Source organism: Chionomys nivalis, chromosome X (genome assembly GCF_950005125.1).
Source record: "Chionomys nivalis chromosome X, mChiNiv1.1, whole genome shotgun sequence".
Classification (NCBI taxonomy): domain Eukaryota; kingdom Metazoa; phylum Chordata; class Mammalia; order Rodentia; family Cricetidae; genus Chionomys; species Chionomys nivalis.
Genome location: NC_080112.1, coordinates 91,330,820 through 91,347,141, shown reverse-complemented (window position 1 = coordinate 91,347,141; position 16,322 = coordinate 91,330,820). Strand labels below are relative to the sequence as shown.

The window sequence follows — 16,322 nt, the reverse complement described above, 5'->3', positions numbered from 1 at the left end:
AAAAAAAGTGAACTAACAGATGTAATGAATCAAATAGACTTAGCAGACATCTATAGAACATTCCACCCAAACACAAAAGAATATACCTTCTTCTCAGCACCTCATGCAACCTTCTCTAAAGTTGATCACCTACTTGGTAACAAAGCAAATCTCCACAGACACAAAAATTTAAAGTAACCACCTGTGTCTTACTGTATCACCAAGGAGTAAAATTAGAATTTAACAACAATACTACCCCCAGAAAGTCTACAAACTCATGGAAACAAAACAGTCAACTACTGAACCACCCCTGGGTCAAAAAAGAAATAAAGAAATCAAAGTCTTTCTTGAATTCAACAAAAATGAAGGCACAACATATCCAAACCTATGGGGCACTATGAAAGCAGTGCTAAGAGGAAAGTTTATAGAACTAAGTGCCCACATAAAGAAAACGGAGAAAGCTCACATAGCAACTTAACAGCACACCTGAAAGCTCTAGAACAAAAAGAAGCAGATTCACCCAGGAGAAGTAGGAGACAAAGAAAACAATACAAAGAATCAATGAAACAAAGAACTGGTTCTTTGAGAAAATCAACAAGATTGACAAACCCTTATCCAAACTAATAAAAAGAAGGAGCAAAAACTTCTAAATTAACAAAATCAGAAATGAAAAGGGTAACACAACAATGGACACTGAAAAATTTCAGAGAATCATTAGGTCTTACTACAAAAACCTGTTCTCCACAAAATTGTAAAATGTAAAAAAATAGACAATTTTTAGATAGATACCATATACCAAAATTAAATCAAGACCAAGTGAGCAAATTCAATAGATCTATAAGATGCAAGGAAACAGAAGCTTGTAACATGAATGGGCCTGCCATTCTGTAACATGAGGGCTGGCTTGTTGGGGTTAATGTCCCACCCGCTACCCCACAGCTGGCAAGTCCCAAAGAAAATCACACAGAGATCTCCATAAGTTATAAAAACTGATTGGCCCATTAGCTCAGGCTACTTATTAGCTCTTGTAGCTTATATTAACCCATTATTCTTATCTATGTTAGCCATGTGGCTCAGTACCTTTCACAGTGGGGCAGATCACATGTTGCTTCTTCAGAGTCTGGACAGGAGTGGAGGAATGGGCTTCCTCCTTTCCAGCATTCTCCTGTTCTCATCGCTCTACCTATACTTCCTGTCTGGTTGACCTGCCTATACTTCCTGCCTGGCCAATTAGCATTTTATTAAAATACACGATTGACAGAATACAGACAATTCTCCCGCACCAGAAGCTGTCATCAAAAACCTCGCAACCGAAAAAAAAAAAAAAAAGACCCAGGGATGGCTGATTTTAGTGAAGAACTTCCAAAAAGAGCTAATATCTATACACCTCAAAGTGTTCCACTTAATAGAAACAGAAGGGACATTGCCAAAACTTTTTATGAGGCTAAGTTACCCTGATACCAAAACCACACAAAGACTCAACCAAGAAAGAGAATTACAGACCAATCTCACTCATGAACATTGATGCAAAAATGACCAATAAATTACTGGCAGAACAAATCCAAGAACACATCAAAAAATCATCCATCGTGATGAAGTCAGCTGCATTCCTTAGATGCAGAGATGGTTCAGCATATGAAAATCTATCAGTGTAACCCATCATATTAATAAACTGAAAGAAAAAACCATATGATCATTTCATTAGATGCTTAAAGAGCATTTGACAAAGTTCAACACCCCTTCATGATAAAGGTTTTGGAGAGATTAAGGATACAAGGATCATATCTAAATATAATTAAAGCAATATACACGAAGCCAACAGCTAACATCAAAATAAATGGAGAGAAACTCAAAGCCATTCCACTAAAATCAGGAATAAGACGAGGCTGTCCACTCTCTCCAAATCTCTTCAACATAAATCTTGAAGTTTTAGCAATAGCAATAAGACAACAAAAGGAGATCAAGGGGATTCAAATTGGAAAGGAAGAAGTCAAACTTTTATTATTTGTAGATGATATGATAGTATACATAAGTGACCCCAAAAACTCTACCAGAGAACTCCTACAGCTGATAAATACCTTCAGTGATGTGGCAGGACAAGGCCAACTCAAAAAAATCAGTAGCCCTCCTATACACAAAAGATAAAGAAGCTAAGAGGGAAATCAGGGAAACATCACCTTTCACGATAGCCACAAAACACATAAAATATCTTGGGGTAACATTAACCAAAGAAGTGAAAGACCTATTGGATTAAAACTTTAAGTCTTTGAATAAATAAATATAAGATACCATAAAATGGAAAGATCTCCCATGCTCTTAGATAGGAAGGATCAACATATAAAAATGACAATCCTACCAAAAACAATCTATAGATTCATTGCAATCCCCATCAAAATCCCAACACAATTCTTCACAGACCTTGAAAGAACAATAATCAACTTCATATGGAAAAACAAAAAACCCAGGATAGCCAAAACAATCATATACAATAAAGGAACTTCTGGAGGCATTGCCATTCCTGACATCAAGCTCTATTACAGAGCTACAATAATGAAAGCAGCTTGGTATTGGCATAAAAACAGAGATGTTGACCAATGGAATTGAATTGAAGATCCGGATCTTAATCCACACACTTATGAGCACCTGATTTTTGACAAAGAAGCTAAAATTATACAATGAAAAAAAGAAGGAATCTTCAACAAATGGTGTTGGCATAACAGGATGTCAAAATGTAGAAGCATAAAAATAGACCCATATCTATCCCCATGCACAAAACTCAAGTGGATTAAAGACCTCAATATAAATTTGACCACACTGAACCTGATAGAAGAGAAAGTGGGAAGTAGCATTCAATGAATGGGCACAGGAGATCACTTCCTAAATATAACCCAGTAGCATAGACACTAAGAGAAATGATAAATAAATGGGACCTGCTGAAACTGAGAAGCTTCTATAAAGCAAAGGATACAGTCAATAAGACAAAAAAGCAGCCTACTGAATGGGAAAAGATCTTCACCTACCCAGGTCTGATCTCCAAAATATATAAAGAACTCAAGAAATTAGGTATTAATTTCTAAATTAATTAGAATTCTAAATTTCTAAATAGCCCAATTAAAAATGGAGTACTTAACTAAACAGAGAATTCTCAACAGAAGAAACTCAAATGGCCAAAAGATACTTAAAAAAATGTTCAGTGTCCTTAGCTTCAGGGAAATGCAAATCAAAACAATTTTGAGATAACATTTTACACCTGTCAAAATGGCTAAGATCAAAACACTAATGATAGCTTATGCTGGAGAGGATGTGGAGTAAGGGGAACCCTTATCCATTGCTGGTGGGAATGCAAACTTGTAAAACCACGTGGAAATCAGTGTGGCAGTTTCTCAGAAAATTGGGAATCAACCTATGTCAGGATACTACTCTTGGGCACACACCCAAAAAATGCTCAATCATACTACAAAAGCATTTGTTCAACTATGTTCATAGCAGCATTATTTGTAATAGCCAGAACCTAGAAACAACTCAGATGTCCCTCAACAAAGGAATGGATAAAGAAAGTGTGGGACATTTACACATTAGAGTACTATTCAGCAGTATAAAGCAATGACATCTTGAGTTTTGCATGAAAATGGATGAATCAGAAAACATTATCATGAGTGAGGTAACTGAGACCCAAAAAATGAATATGGTATGTACTCACTCATTAGTGGATACTAGCTATAAACCAAGAACATTGAGCCTATAGTTCGTGACCCTAGAGAAGCTAAATAATAAGGTGAACCCAAAGAAAAACATATATTTTGTATTTTCCTGATGATTAAGGATGTTGAACAATTCTTTAACTACATTTCAACCACTTGACATTCTTCTGTTGAGAATTCTTTGTCTAGATTTGTACTGCATTTTTAATTGGATCATTTGGAATTTTGATGTCCAGTTTATTGAGTTCTTTTATACATTCTGGAGATCAACCCTATGTCAGATGTGGGAATAATGAAGATCTTTTCCCATTCTGTAGGCTGCCATTTTGTCTTATTGACAGTGTCCTTTGCCTTACAGAAGGTTTTCAGTTTAATGAGGTGCCATTTATTAATTGTCAATCTCAGTGTCTGTGCTACTGTTGTTCTATTCAGGAAGTTCTCTCCTGTGTCAGTGCATTCAAGACTACTTTCCTCTTTCTCTTCTACCAGGTTCAGTGTAACCGGATTTATGCAGAATTTTAAACAAGGTAATAGATATGGATCTATATGCATTCTTTTATGTGTCAACATCCAATTATGTCTGCACCATTTGTTGAAGATTCTTGCTTTTTTTCAATGCAAAATTTTAGCTTTTTTCCCAAAAATCAGGTGTTCATAGGTGTGTGGATTTATGTCAGGGTCTTCAATTTCATTCCATTGATACACCTGTCTGTTTTCATGCCAATACTAAGCTGTTTTTATTATTATAGCTCTATAGTAAAGGTTAAAGTCAGACAAGGTGATGCCTCTGGAAGTTCCTTTATTATACAGAATTGTTTTAATTATCCTGCGGTTTGTTGTTGTTGTTGTTTTTCCATATGAAGATGAGTATTGTTCTTTTAAGGTCTGTGAAGAATTCTATTGGTATTTTGGTGGTGATTGCATTGAATTTGTAGATTGCTTTTGGTAAGATTTTCATTTTTACTATGTTAATCCTACCGACCCAAGAACATGGACGATCTTGCCATTTTGTCATCTCCTTCCCAATTTCCTTCTTCAAAGACTTGAAAATCTTGTCATATAGGTCTTTCACTTGTTTGATTAGAGTTACCCCAAGATAGTTTATATCATTTGTGACTATTGTAAAAAGTGTTGTTTTCCTGTTTTCTTTCTCAGCCCATTTATCATTTTTATAGGAGGGTTGTTGAGTATTCTAATTAATCATGTATCCAATCATATCATTGAATGTATTTATCAGCTGTAAGAGTTCCCTAGAAGAATTTTTGGGGTCACTTATGTATAATATCATATCATCTGCAAATAGCAAACGTTTGACTTCTTCCCTTTCAAATTGTATCTCCTTGATTTCCTCTTGTTGTCTTATTGCTCTAGTTAGAATTACAAGTACTCTATTTAATAGATATGGAGAGAATGGACAGCCTTTTCTTGTTCCTGATTTTAGTGGAATCACTCTGAGTTTCTCTTCATGTTGGCTATCTGTTTGCTATATATTGTTCCTATTATATTTAGAGATATTTGCTTTATCTCTTATCACTCCAATACTTTTATCATGAAGGGGTGTTGGATTTCATCAAAGGCCTTTTCTGCATCTAATGAGATGATCATGTGTTCTTTTTTCTTTCAGTTTGTTTATGTGGTGGATTACATTGTCATATTTTCACATGTCGAATCATCCCTGCATCTCTGGGATGAAGCTTACTTGATCATGGGGCAAGATTTTTTTTATGTGTTCTTGGATTCAGTTTGGTAGTATTTTGTTGAACATTTTTACATCAACGTTTTTGAAGGGGATTGGACTGCAATTCTGTTTCTTTGCTGCATCTTTGTGTAGGTTGAGTATCAGAATAACTGGAAAGAATTAAAAAAGAATTTGGCAATGTTTCTTCTCTTTCTGTTGTGTGGGACAATTTGAGAAGTATTGGTATTAGCTCTTCTTTGAAATTCTGATAGAATACTGTGCTGAAACCATCTGTCTCTTGATTTTTTTTTTTTTGGTTGGGAGACTTTTAATGACTGCTTCTATTTCTTAGGGGTTATAGGTTTATGTAAATTATCTGGTGTTGATTTGATATTGGTATGTGGTACCTATCAAGAAAATTGTCCCTTTGTTTTAGATTTTCTAATTTTCTAGAGCATAGGTTTTTGAAGTATAATCTACTGATTCTCTGGTTTTCTTCAGTGTCTGTTGTTATGTCCCCTTTTCATTTCTGATTTTGTTGATTTGGATATTCACTGTTGAATGGAGAGAGGCTCTGCTTTTGGTCCCAGGCCCCACCGCTAGCTTACACCCGAAATAATCACACAGAAATTGTATTAATTAAATCACTGCCTGACTCATTAGCTTTAACTTCTTATTGGATAATTCTTACATCTTAATTTAACCCATTTTCATCAATCTGTGTATTGCCACATAACTCTGGCTTACCAGCAAGATTCTAACCAACATCCACCCCAGGCAGGAGATCCATGGCTTTCTGCCACTCTGCCCTTCTTCCCAGCATTCAGTTCTGTCTACTCCACCTGCCTAAGTGCTGCCCTATCAAAAGGCCAAGGCAGTTTCTTTATTCAACCAATGACAGCAACACATAGACAGAAGAACCACCTACACCAATTCACTCTCTGCCTCTTAGTTTGGATAAGAGTTTGTCTATCTTGCTGATTTCCTCAAAGAATCAACTCTTTGCTTCAATAATTCTTTGTATTTTTTCTCTGTTTCCATTATATTGATCATAGTTTTTGAAAAGATGTAGAGATGACTGAAGAGATGATTTAGCCATTAAAGGATAAGCTCACAACCAAAATATAATTATTTTTTATTCTCATTTTTTACTATATAGTTGCTATACCTCTTTTAGTAACTAATTGATTGATGCGTGTGTGTGTGTGTGGTGTGATTATATGATGCAAGGAGGGCACATATTCCCCAGCATGCATGTGTATGTAAAGGAACAATTTTGTAGAGTTGGTTTTCTCCTACCCTTTCATGGTTTCCAGGGATCAAATTTGTGTTGACAGGCCTTTCTTGCACATCTTTTGTCAGTTTTATCTCTATTTATCCCTAAGTACCTTTAGGTGGTTTCTAACCCAAAGTTATGTTATAAATGACACTGATTTGTAAAGGTAAATTTGTGTCTGCTCATCGCTAATATATAAAGTATAACTGATATTTGTGCATTGATTTTATAACCCACAAACTTAATAAAGTCACATATTAGGTCTAGTAGCTTCTTAATAGGTTCCTTCAGATATTCATGTTATTATACACTATCATTCCACTTACTGCTTTCAAGTATGGGCTATTTCCTTCTCTTGCTGAATTCCACTGGATAGAGCATTTCATATAATGCTAAATGGAAGTGGTTAAGTCTGGACATGCCATTTACTCCAGATAATAAAGGCTAATTTTGTCCATGTTGTACAGTTAACAATAGAAAACTGCAGTTTTGACAATCTAATAATAGCAAAGAGAAATGTATTGCCCACATAGATTTGGAGACTGGAAATTGGAATTTCAAGGGATTTATGTTTAACAGGGGCCTTCTCACTAAATTATCTTGTAGTGAAAGGGTTTTTTTATTTATTAGATTTTTTTTAAAAAAAAATACCAATCCAAATTCCTACTCCGTCCCCCCTCCCATTCCCTCCACAAACCCTCCCACCCCACCCCCATCTAATCCTAAAAGAGGGTAAGGCACTTTGCCTTGTAGAAGGGCCAAGGCCCTTCCTACTACATCTAGGCTGAGCAAGGTATCCATCCAAAGAAAATAGGATCCCAAAAAGACAATATAAGCAGTAGAGATAAATCCTGGTGCTACTGCCAGTGGCCCTCAGTCTGCCCCAGTCATACAACTGTCAACCACACTCAGAGGGCCTAGTTTGGTTCTATGCTTGTTCTTCCCAGTCTGGCTGGAGTTGGCCAGCTCCCATTAGCTCAGGCAGTCTGTTTCAGTGGGTAAACTCATCATGGTCTTGACCTCTTTGCTCATATTCTCATTCTTACCACTCTTCAGCTGGACCTTGGGATGTCAGTCCAGTGCTCCAAGGTGGGTCTCTGCCTCTGTTTCCATCTGTTGTTGGATGAAGGTTCTATGGTGATATTTGAGATAATCATCAGTCTGACCACAGGGCAAGGCCAGTTCGGGCATCCTCTCTTCTATTGCTTAGGGTCTTAGCTGGGGTCATCCTATTAGATTCCTGGGAATTTTTCTAAAGCCAGGTTTCTTGCTAACACCATAATGGCTCCCTCAATCAAAATATCTCTTTCCTTGCTCTCATATCTCTCCTTCCTCCATCTCGACTATCCCATTCCCTCAAGTTCTTCTCAACCCTCCCCTTCTCCCCTCCTCTTCCCCTTCTACCCTTCCTTCTACCCCTCGCCCCCATGCTCCCAATTTTGATTTTGTAAGGCAATCTTGTCTGACTCCAATTTCCAGGTACATCTACATATGTTTTTCTTTGGATTCACCTTATTACTTAGCTTCTCTAGGATCATGAACTATAGTGAAAGAACTGTAGTGAATGTTTAATGGTAATAAGAGCATAAAAAATCAAATTTGCCTCCTTAAAGCTCTTTCTTCTACTTCCCTTAATCTATTTATCAAGTTGGTGCCATTATGACTTAGAAAATTTGCCCTTACCTCCAAATAATTTCGCATTTGGGATTAAGTTATCAACACATGATTTTGGAGAGTACATTCAAACTATAGTAGAAGAAAATAATCACCATTAAATATGATGTTATCTATACATTTTTCATAGCTAACCTTTATCTATTAAAAAATAGACTCCACAGCTATGTTCATAGAAGCATTGTTTGTCATAGCCAGAACCTGGAAACAACCTAAATGCCCCTTGTCCGAAGAATGGATAAAAAAAATGTGGTACATTTACACAGTGGAGTACTACACAGCAGAAAAAAATAATGACATCTTGAATTTTGCAGGAAAATGAATGGAGCTAGAAAACATTATTTTGAGTGAGGTAACCCAGGCACAGAAAGACAATTATCACATGTACTCGCTCATAAGTGGGTTTTTAAACATAAGACAAAGAAAACCAGCCTACAAACCACAATCCCAGAGAACTTAGACAACAATGTGAACACTAAGAGAGACTTACATAGATCTAATCTACAAGGGAAGTAGAGAAAGACAAGATCTCCTGAGTAAATTGGGAGCATAGGGACCTTGGGGGAGGGTTGATGGGGGAGGGGAGAAGCAAGGAGGGAGCAGAGAAAAATGTAGAGCTCAATAAAAATCAATAAAAAATGGACTCACCAAGGCCAGCTGGCCTGGGTCTGAAATAGCATGGGATAAAACCGGACTTGCTGAACATAATGGACAATGAGGACTACTGAGAACTCAAGAACAATGGCAATGGGTTTTTGATCCTACTGCTCATACTGGCTTGGTGGGAGCCTAGGCAGTTTGGATGCTCACCTTACTAGACCTGGATGGAGGTGGGTGGTCCTTGGACTTCCCACAGGGCAGGGAACCCGGATTACTCTTAGGGATGATGAGGGAGGGGAACTTGATGGGGGAGGGGGAGGGAAATGGGAGGTGGTGGCGGGGAGAAGGCAGAAATCTTTAATAAATAAATAAACAATAAAAAATAAAATTATAAAAATATAAATAAAAAATAATAAAAAAATAAAAAATGGAAAAACACAGACTTCATCCTGGGTTGTGATGGCCCACACCTTTAATCCAGCATTCAGGAGGCAGAGGAAGGTGGGCATCTGAGTTCAAGGCCAGCCTGCTTCATCCTACCAAAAGGACACTTGCTAAACCATGTTCATTGTCATTCTATCCATAATAGCCAGAAACTGGAAACAAACTTGATATCCCACAACAGAGGAATGAATAAAGAAAATATGGTACATTTATACAATGAAATATTACTCATATGTTAAAAGAAAATCATAACATGAAATTTGCAGGCTAATAGTTGAAACTAGAATAAAAACATTTGGAGTGAGGCTGCCCAGACCCAGAAAGATAAATATGGTATGCATTTGCTTATATGTGGTTATTAGCCATTAAATAAATTATAACCAAGCTACAATCCATAGTCCCAAAGATATCAGGTATAGAACAAGGACTAGTGAGGGCAAATGAATCTCTGTGGGAGGGGAAAATATAATAGGTTTTATGAGTGGACTGGGGACAAGGAGGATGGGAATGGGATCATTAGGTGGAGAGAGAAAGGAGAGACAGAGTTGAGGGAGGGGATACAAGGAGAGACAGCTAGAATTAAGGTGCATTGGAGGGATGGCATGGAAACCCAGTGCAGTGGAAATAATGTTCTAAAATATATGGAGGCAATCCTAATGAATCCTGTCTCCATATTATGAGAGAGAGAGAGAGAGAGAGAGAGAGAGAGAGAGAGACTCCCAACTGGCCATATCTTGTCACAAATCAAAATCAAAACTTAGAGTCTGGGTTACATCCAATTGAGGTGTTGGCCCAAGGGGGTCCCATGGAAATCTCCAAACACCCCAGGCTGTTGATAAGATGATAGGTTGTTCTCTTCCAATGGGCAAGTCCCCAATGCTGAAGACAACACACTCATACACACTCCTTGAACATAGAGAGGTTGAGCATGTGCCTGCATAGAAACTTTACCTCTATGTTCTAGTGTCTTTGGTTTGGGAAGAAGTAGGTTACCAAAGGAGAAATGTAAACAACCCAGCCATAAAACCTTTGGTTTACACATTGTCCTGCCTGAAAAATATGCTAGGGCAATAGTGGCACAAAGTTTCTGGGAGTAGTTAACCAATGTCTGATTTGACTAAAGGCCAATTACTCCACCAGATATAACCCATATCTGAGGTAACCAAGACCAGAGACTAGATACCCCAAAGATATAGGATAAAACCAAATATTACTGGTCTAAAAAAATTAACAATAAAATTGCTCTTAATGATAGTCTGGGTGCGTTCTCTCTCTCCTTTGCACGCGGTGCAGGAAGCCGGTAGGCCTGAGCAGCTCGTGCTGAATAATGCCGGGAAAACTCCGCAGTGAATCCAGCTTGGGATCAGACGCCGCCGAGGAGAGCATGGAGAAGCTGCCGAAGTCAAGCTCAAGAGACAAGAAAACTAAAAAGGAAAAGACAAAATCCAAGACCGAAGAAGCAACAGACAGAACAGAAGAAGCTGTTTCCTCCAAAGCCAAATCAGTTAAAAAGAAAGGGTCTGCAGAAGATGATGTGGATCCCCCTAAGCCCAAGAAGACCAAAAAGCAAAAGGAGGCACCTCAGGACGACACTGCTTCTAAAAGCAAGACCTCCAAGAAGAAAAAGGAGCCCCTTGACAAGAAATCGGCCTCTGCTAAAACCAAAGAAATAAAAACTGAGGAACCTTCAGAGGAAGACACAGATGTTCCTAAGCCCAAGAAGATGAAGAAAGGGAAGGAAGCAAATGGAGACATTGGAGAGAAAAGCCCCAACCTGAAGAACGGATTCTCTCATCTGGAGTCGAGTGACACTACTGGCGAAGACAGCAGTGAGACAGAGAAGGAAATACCTGTGGAACAGAAAGAAGGCGCTTTCTCTAATTTCCCCATATCTGAAGAGACTATCAAGCTTCTCAAAGCTCGTGGGGTGTATTACCTGTTTCCTGTACAAGCCAATACATTCCACCATGTGTACAGTGGGAAAGACTTAATTGCCCAGGCACGGACAGGAACCGGGAAGACATTCTCCTTTACCATCCCTTTGATTGAGAAGCTTCAGGGCTACAAGAGAGGAAGAGAGGCCGTGCTCCTCAGGTGCTAGTTCTCGCATCTACAAGAGAATTAGCAAATCAAGTGAGCAAAGACTTCAGTGACATCACAAAAAAGTTATCGGTGGCTTGCTTTTATGGTGGAACTCCCTATGGTAGTCAAATCGAGCGAATGCGGAGTGGGATTGATATCCTGGTTGGGACCCCGGGTCGTATTATAGACCACCTGCAGAATGGAAAGCTGGATCTCACCAAACTTATACATGTTGTCCTGGATGAAGTTGACCAGATGTTGGATATGGGTTTTGCTGATCAAGTAGAAGAAATTTTATGTGTGGCATACAAGAAAGATTCTGAAGACAACCCCCAAACATTGCTTTTTCTCTGTAACTTGCCCTCATTGGGTATTTAATGTTGCTAAGAAATACATGAAATCTACATACGAACAGGTGGACCTGATTGGTAAAAAAAGACTCAGAAAGCAGCCATAACTGTGGAGCATCTGGCGATTAAGTGCCACTGGAGTGAGAGGGCAGCGGTCATTGGGGATGTGATCCGAGTGTACAGTGGTCATCAGGGACGCACTATCATCTTCTGTGAAACCAAGAGAAAAGCCCAGGAACTGTCACAGAATTCCTGCATAAAGCAGGATGCTCAGTCGTTGCACAGCGACATTCCACAAAAGCAAAGGGAAATCACCCTGAAAGGTTTCTGAAACGGCAGTTTTGGCGTTTTGGTGGTGACCATGTCGCTGCACGTGGCTTAGACATCCCTGAGGTCGACCTGGTTGTCCAAAGCTGCCCGCCGAAGGATGTGGAGTCCTACATTCACCGTTCACGCGGACAGGCAGAGCTGGAAGGACAGGGTTTTGCATCTGCTTTTATCAGCACAAGGAAGAGTACCAGTTAGTGCAAGTGGAGCAGAAAGCGGGAATTAAATTTGAGCGGGTAGGTGTTCCCTCTGCAATAGAAATAATAAAGGCCTCCAGCAAAGATGCCATCAGTCTTTTGGATTCTGTGCCTCCCACCGCCATCAGCCACTTCAAGCAGTCAGCTGAAAAGCTGATTGAGGAGAAGGGGGCTGTAGAGGCCCTGGCGGTCGCGCTGGCCCACATTTCAGGGGCCACATCGGTCGACCAGCGCTCCTTGATCAACTCACAAGCAGGCTTTGTCACCATGATCCTACAGTGCTCGATCGAGATGCCCAACATTAGCTATGCTTGGAAAGAACTCATGGAGCAGCTGGGCGAAGGCATTGATGCCAAAGTGAGGGGGATGGTCTTCCTCAAAGGAAAACTGGGAGTTTGTTTTGATGTCCGCACTGAAGCAGTCACAGAAATACAGGAGAAGTGGCATGATTCAAGACGCTTGCAGCTCAATGTGGCCACTGAGCAGCCAGAGCTGGAAGGACCCGTGGATGAATATCGAGGTGGTAGGGGTCAGCGTGATGGCAACCGCGGTACATTCAGAGGACAGCGGGGTGGAAGCAGGAACTTCAGGGGGCAGGGGCAGTGAGGAGGAAATAGAAACTTCAGAGGACAGCGACCCGGAGGTGGCAACAAAGGCCAGAAGCAGAGTTTTAGTAAAGCGTTTGGTCAGTGAGTAGAGGCTAGAAGGAACTGTTCACAATGTGGACCCCAATGCCCTTCCCCCTGTCAAAGTCCCCAGTGCTTCCTTTTGATCATTTGCTCAGCCCCCATTCCTTGTAGAGAGATGGGCTCTGGACTGTTTGATCTAACATCATGAGCTGTCTTCGTAGGAACCCAGTTCATCATTTTCCAACATAGTATCTAATTTTACAAAGTAAAGTCGGCCGTGGATCTGTCTAAAAAAAAAAAAAAAAAAGATAGTCTGCTATACTCACAGATCAGTATCTTGCTCAGCCATCAGAAAGAGAAGCTTCCAGTTGCAGCAGATGGGAAAAAATACAGAGACCCACAGGCAGACACTGGGCAGATAGAGAGAGACCTTGGAACACATAGCTTTAAATGGGATGTCGCCATCAAATCCCTCTCCTCAAAGCTCAGGGAACCCCATGGAGGAGGTAGTGAAAAGAATATAAGAGCCAAAGGTGATGGAGGACACCAGGGGAACAAGACCCTCTAAATCAACCTTGCAAAGCTCATATGAACTCACAGACACTGAAGCCACAAGCACAGTGCATACATGGGTCTGCATGACTGCAACAGGTCCTCTCCCTATATACTATAGCTTTCAGTTTAGTGCTTTTCTGAGATTCCTGAGTGTGTGAATGAGTAGGTCTCTGTTTCTTGAGCTTTCTTTTGAGCTTTTTTTCCTTCTTTTGGGTTTGTTTTGTCCAACTTTGATGTGATGGTTTTTGCTTTATTTTATTATATTTTATTTTGTTATGTTTTATCATTATCTCTCAGAAGCCTGTTTTTTCTTTCTTTTTTTTTGGTTTTTGATTTGTTTGTTTGTTTTCAAGACAGGGTTTCTCTGTAGCTTTGGAGCCTGTCCTGGAACTAGCTCTTGTAGAAACAGAAACAGAGTGTATCTGGATGGAAGGGGAGGTGGGGAGGAACTGGAATTAGTAGGGAGGGGAAAACTGTAGTTGGAATATATTTCATGAGAAAAGAATCTATTATTCAGAGCTGAGAGTGAGAATAGAGTGGACTGTCTGATTCCCACACACATCTCCTCCCTCTTTGCCTCCCTCTCGTGGCCTGAACACCCCATCCGTCATCGTGCCAGACACCGCTCAGAACACCTTCCACCATGGCCACCTCAGCAAGTTCCCACCTGAACAAAGGCATCAAGCAAATGTACATGTCCCTGCCCCAGGGTGAGAAAATCCAGTCCATGTATATCTGGGTTAATGTACCGAAGAAGGACTGAACCGCGAGTTCTGCACCCTGGACTGCGAGCCCAAGTGTGTAAGAGTTACCTGAGTGGAATTTTGATGGACCTTTCAGTCTGAGGGCTCCAACAGTGACATGTATCTTAGTCCCATCATCAAGTTTAGGGAGCCCTTCCTCAAAGAGACCAAGTTGGTGTTCCGTGAAGTTTTCAAGTATAACTGGAAGCCTGTAGAGACTAATTTAAGGCACACCTGTGAATGGGTAATGGACATGGTGAGCCACCAGCACCCATGATTTGAAGTGGAACAGGAATGTACTCTCATGAGAACAGAGGGACACCTTTTTGGTTGGCTTTCCAATAGCTTCTCTGGGCCCCCAAGTTCATATTACTGTGGTGTGGAAGCAGACAAAGCCTATGGCAGGGATATTGTGCAGGTTCACTACCAGGTTTGTTTGTATGCTGGAGTCAAGTTTACAGGAACAAATGCTGAGGTCTTGTCAGCCCAGTGGGAATTTCAAACAGGAACCTGTGAAAGAATCAACGTGGGAGGCCGGGCGGTGGTGGCGCACGCCTTTAATCCCAGCACTCGGGAGGCAGAGCAGCGGATCTCTGTGAGTTCGAGACCAGCCTGGTCTACAAGAGCTAGTTCCAGAACAGGCTCCAAAACCACAGAGAAACCCTGTCTCAAAAAACCAAAAAAAAAAAAAAAAAAAAAGAATCAACGTGGGAGATCATCTCTGAGTGACCTGTATCATTTTGCATCGTGTATGTGAAGACTCTGGGGTAATAGCAACCTTTGATCCCAACTCATTCCTGGGAACCAGAATGATGCAAGGTGCCGTACCAACTTCTGCACCAAGGCCATTCGGGAGGAGAAAGGTCTGAAGTACATTGAAGAGGCCATTGAAAAACTAAGCAAGCGGAACCAGTACCATATTCAGGCCTATGATCCCAAGGCAAGGCCTGGACCATGCCTAGCGTCTGGCTGGAATCCTTGAAATCTCCAACATCAATGACTTTTCTGCTGGTATTGCCAACAGCAGTGCCAGCATCTGCATTCCCCGGACTGTCGGCCAGTAGAAGAAGGGTTACTCTGAAGACCATTATCCTTTTGCCAATTGTGACCCCCCCCTTTGCAGTGACAGAAGCCATTGTCCACACTTGCCTTCTCAATGAGACTGGCAAGGAGCCCTTCCAATACAAAAACTAAGTAGACTAGAGGTCCTTCTGTCTATGTATTGGTTAATAAATAAAGAACTGGCTTGGCCTACAGCATTGGAAGAGAAAGGCAAGGTTAGAGAGAAGCCATGGAGCCGCCAGAGACAGTCTCTGGGAACTTTGCCAGTAAGCCACTGCCATGTGACGATACACAGATTAATAGAAATGGGTTAAATTAATACGTAAGAGTTAGCCAATAAGAAACTAGAGCTAATGGGCCAAACAGTGATTTAATTAATACAGTTTCTGTGTGATTATTTTGGGACTAAGTAAGCTAGCTGGGTGGCCAGGAACTCACAAGCAGTGGCTTACTCCCTTCAACAGACTAGACTTTTAGTGATCTTGAGCCCTTCCTAATCATCCCATTACAACTCGTTCCTGTCCCAGTTGTCCCCATTGTAACTTAAAGGATGGAATGTCAAGGCCTTTTTTTTTTTTTGCTCAAAAAAAATCTATTCTTTTTTTTTTTTTTTTTGGTTTTTCGAGACAGGGTTTCGCTGTGGTTTTGGAGCCTGGCCTGGAACTAGCTCTTGTAGACCAGGCTGGTCTCGAACTCACAGAGATCCGCCTGCCTCTGCCTCCCAAGTGCTGGGATTAAAGGCGTGCGCCACCACCGCCCGGCCAAAAAATCTATTCTTAATAAAAGAAAAAATAAAATAAATAAATTAAAATGAAATAAATAATTAGTATTTAAAATAGAAACAATATAAAATGATATATGTACTCATATCATACCTTCTGTGTTCAATAAATATTATCTTAGCATCCAATATGAACCAGGCACTGTTCTAGGACTAAGTGTCATTAGCAGGCAAAAGTGATCATGATAAATGAAAAATAGAATAAAACCGCTATGAAATCCTACAACAATATGCCTTTTGATGG

General features: G+C 40.3%; 2 pseudogenes; both read left to right on the top strand.

Moving 5' to 3' along the window:
* Positions 1-10,679: 10,679 nt before the first annotated feature.
* LOC130867908 (nucleolar RNA helicase 2-like) lies at positions 10,680-13,059 on the top strand (annotated as a pseudogene).
* A 1,076-nt stretch (positions 13,060-14,135) lies between these two features.
* Positions 14,136-15,429, top strand: LOC130868049 (glutamine synthetase-like; annotated as a pseudogene).
* Positions 15,430-16,322: the final 893 nt, after the last annotated feature.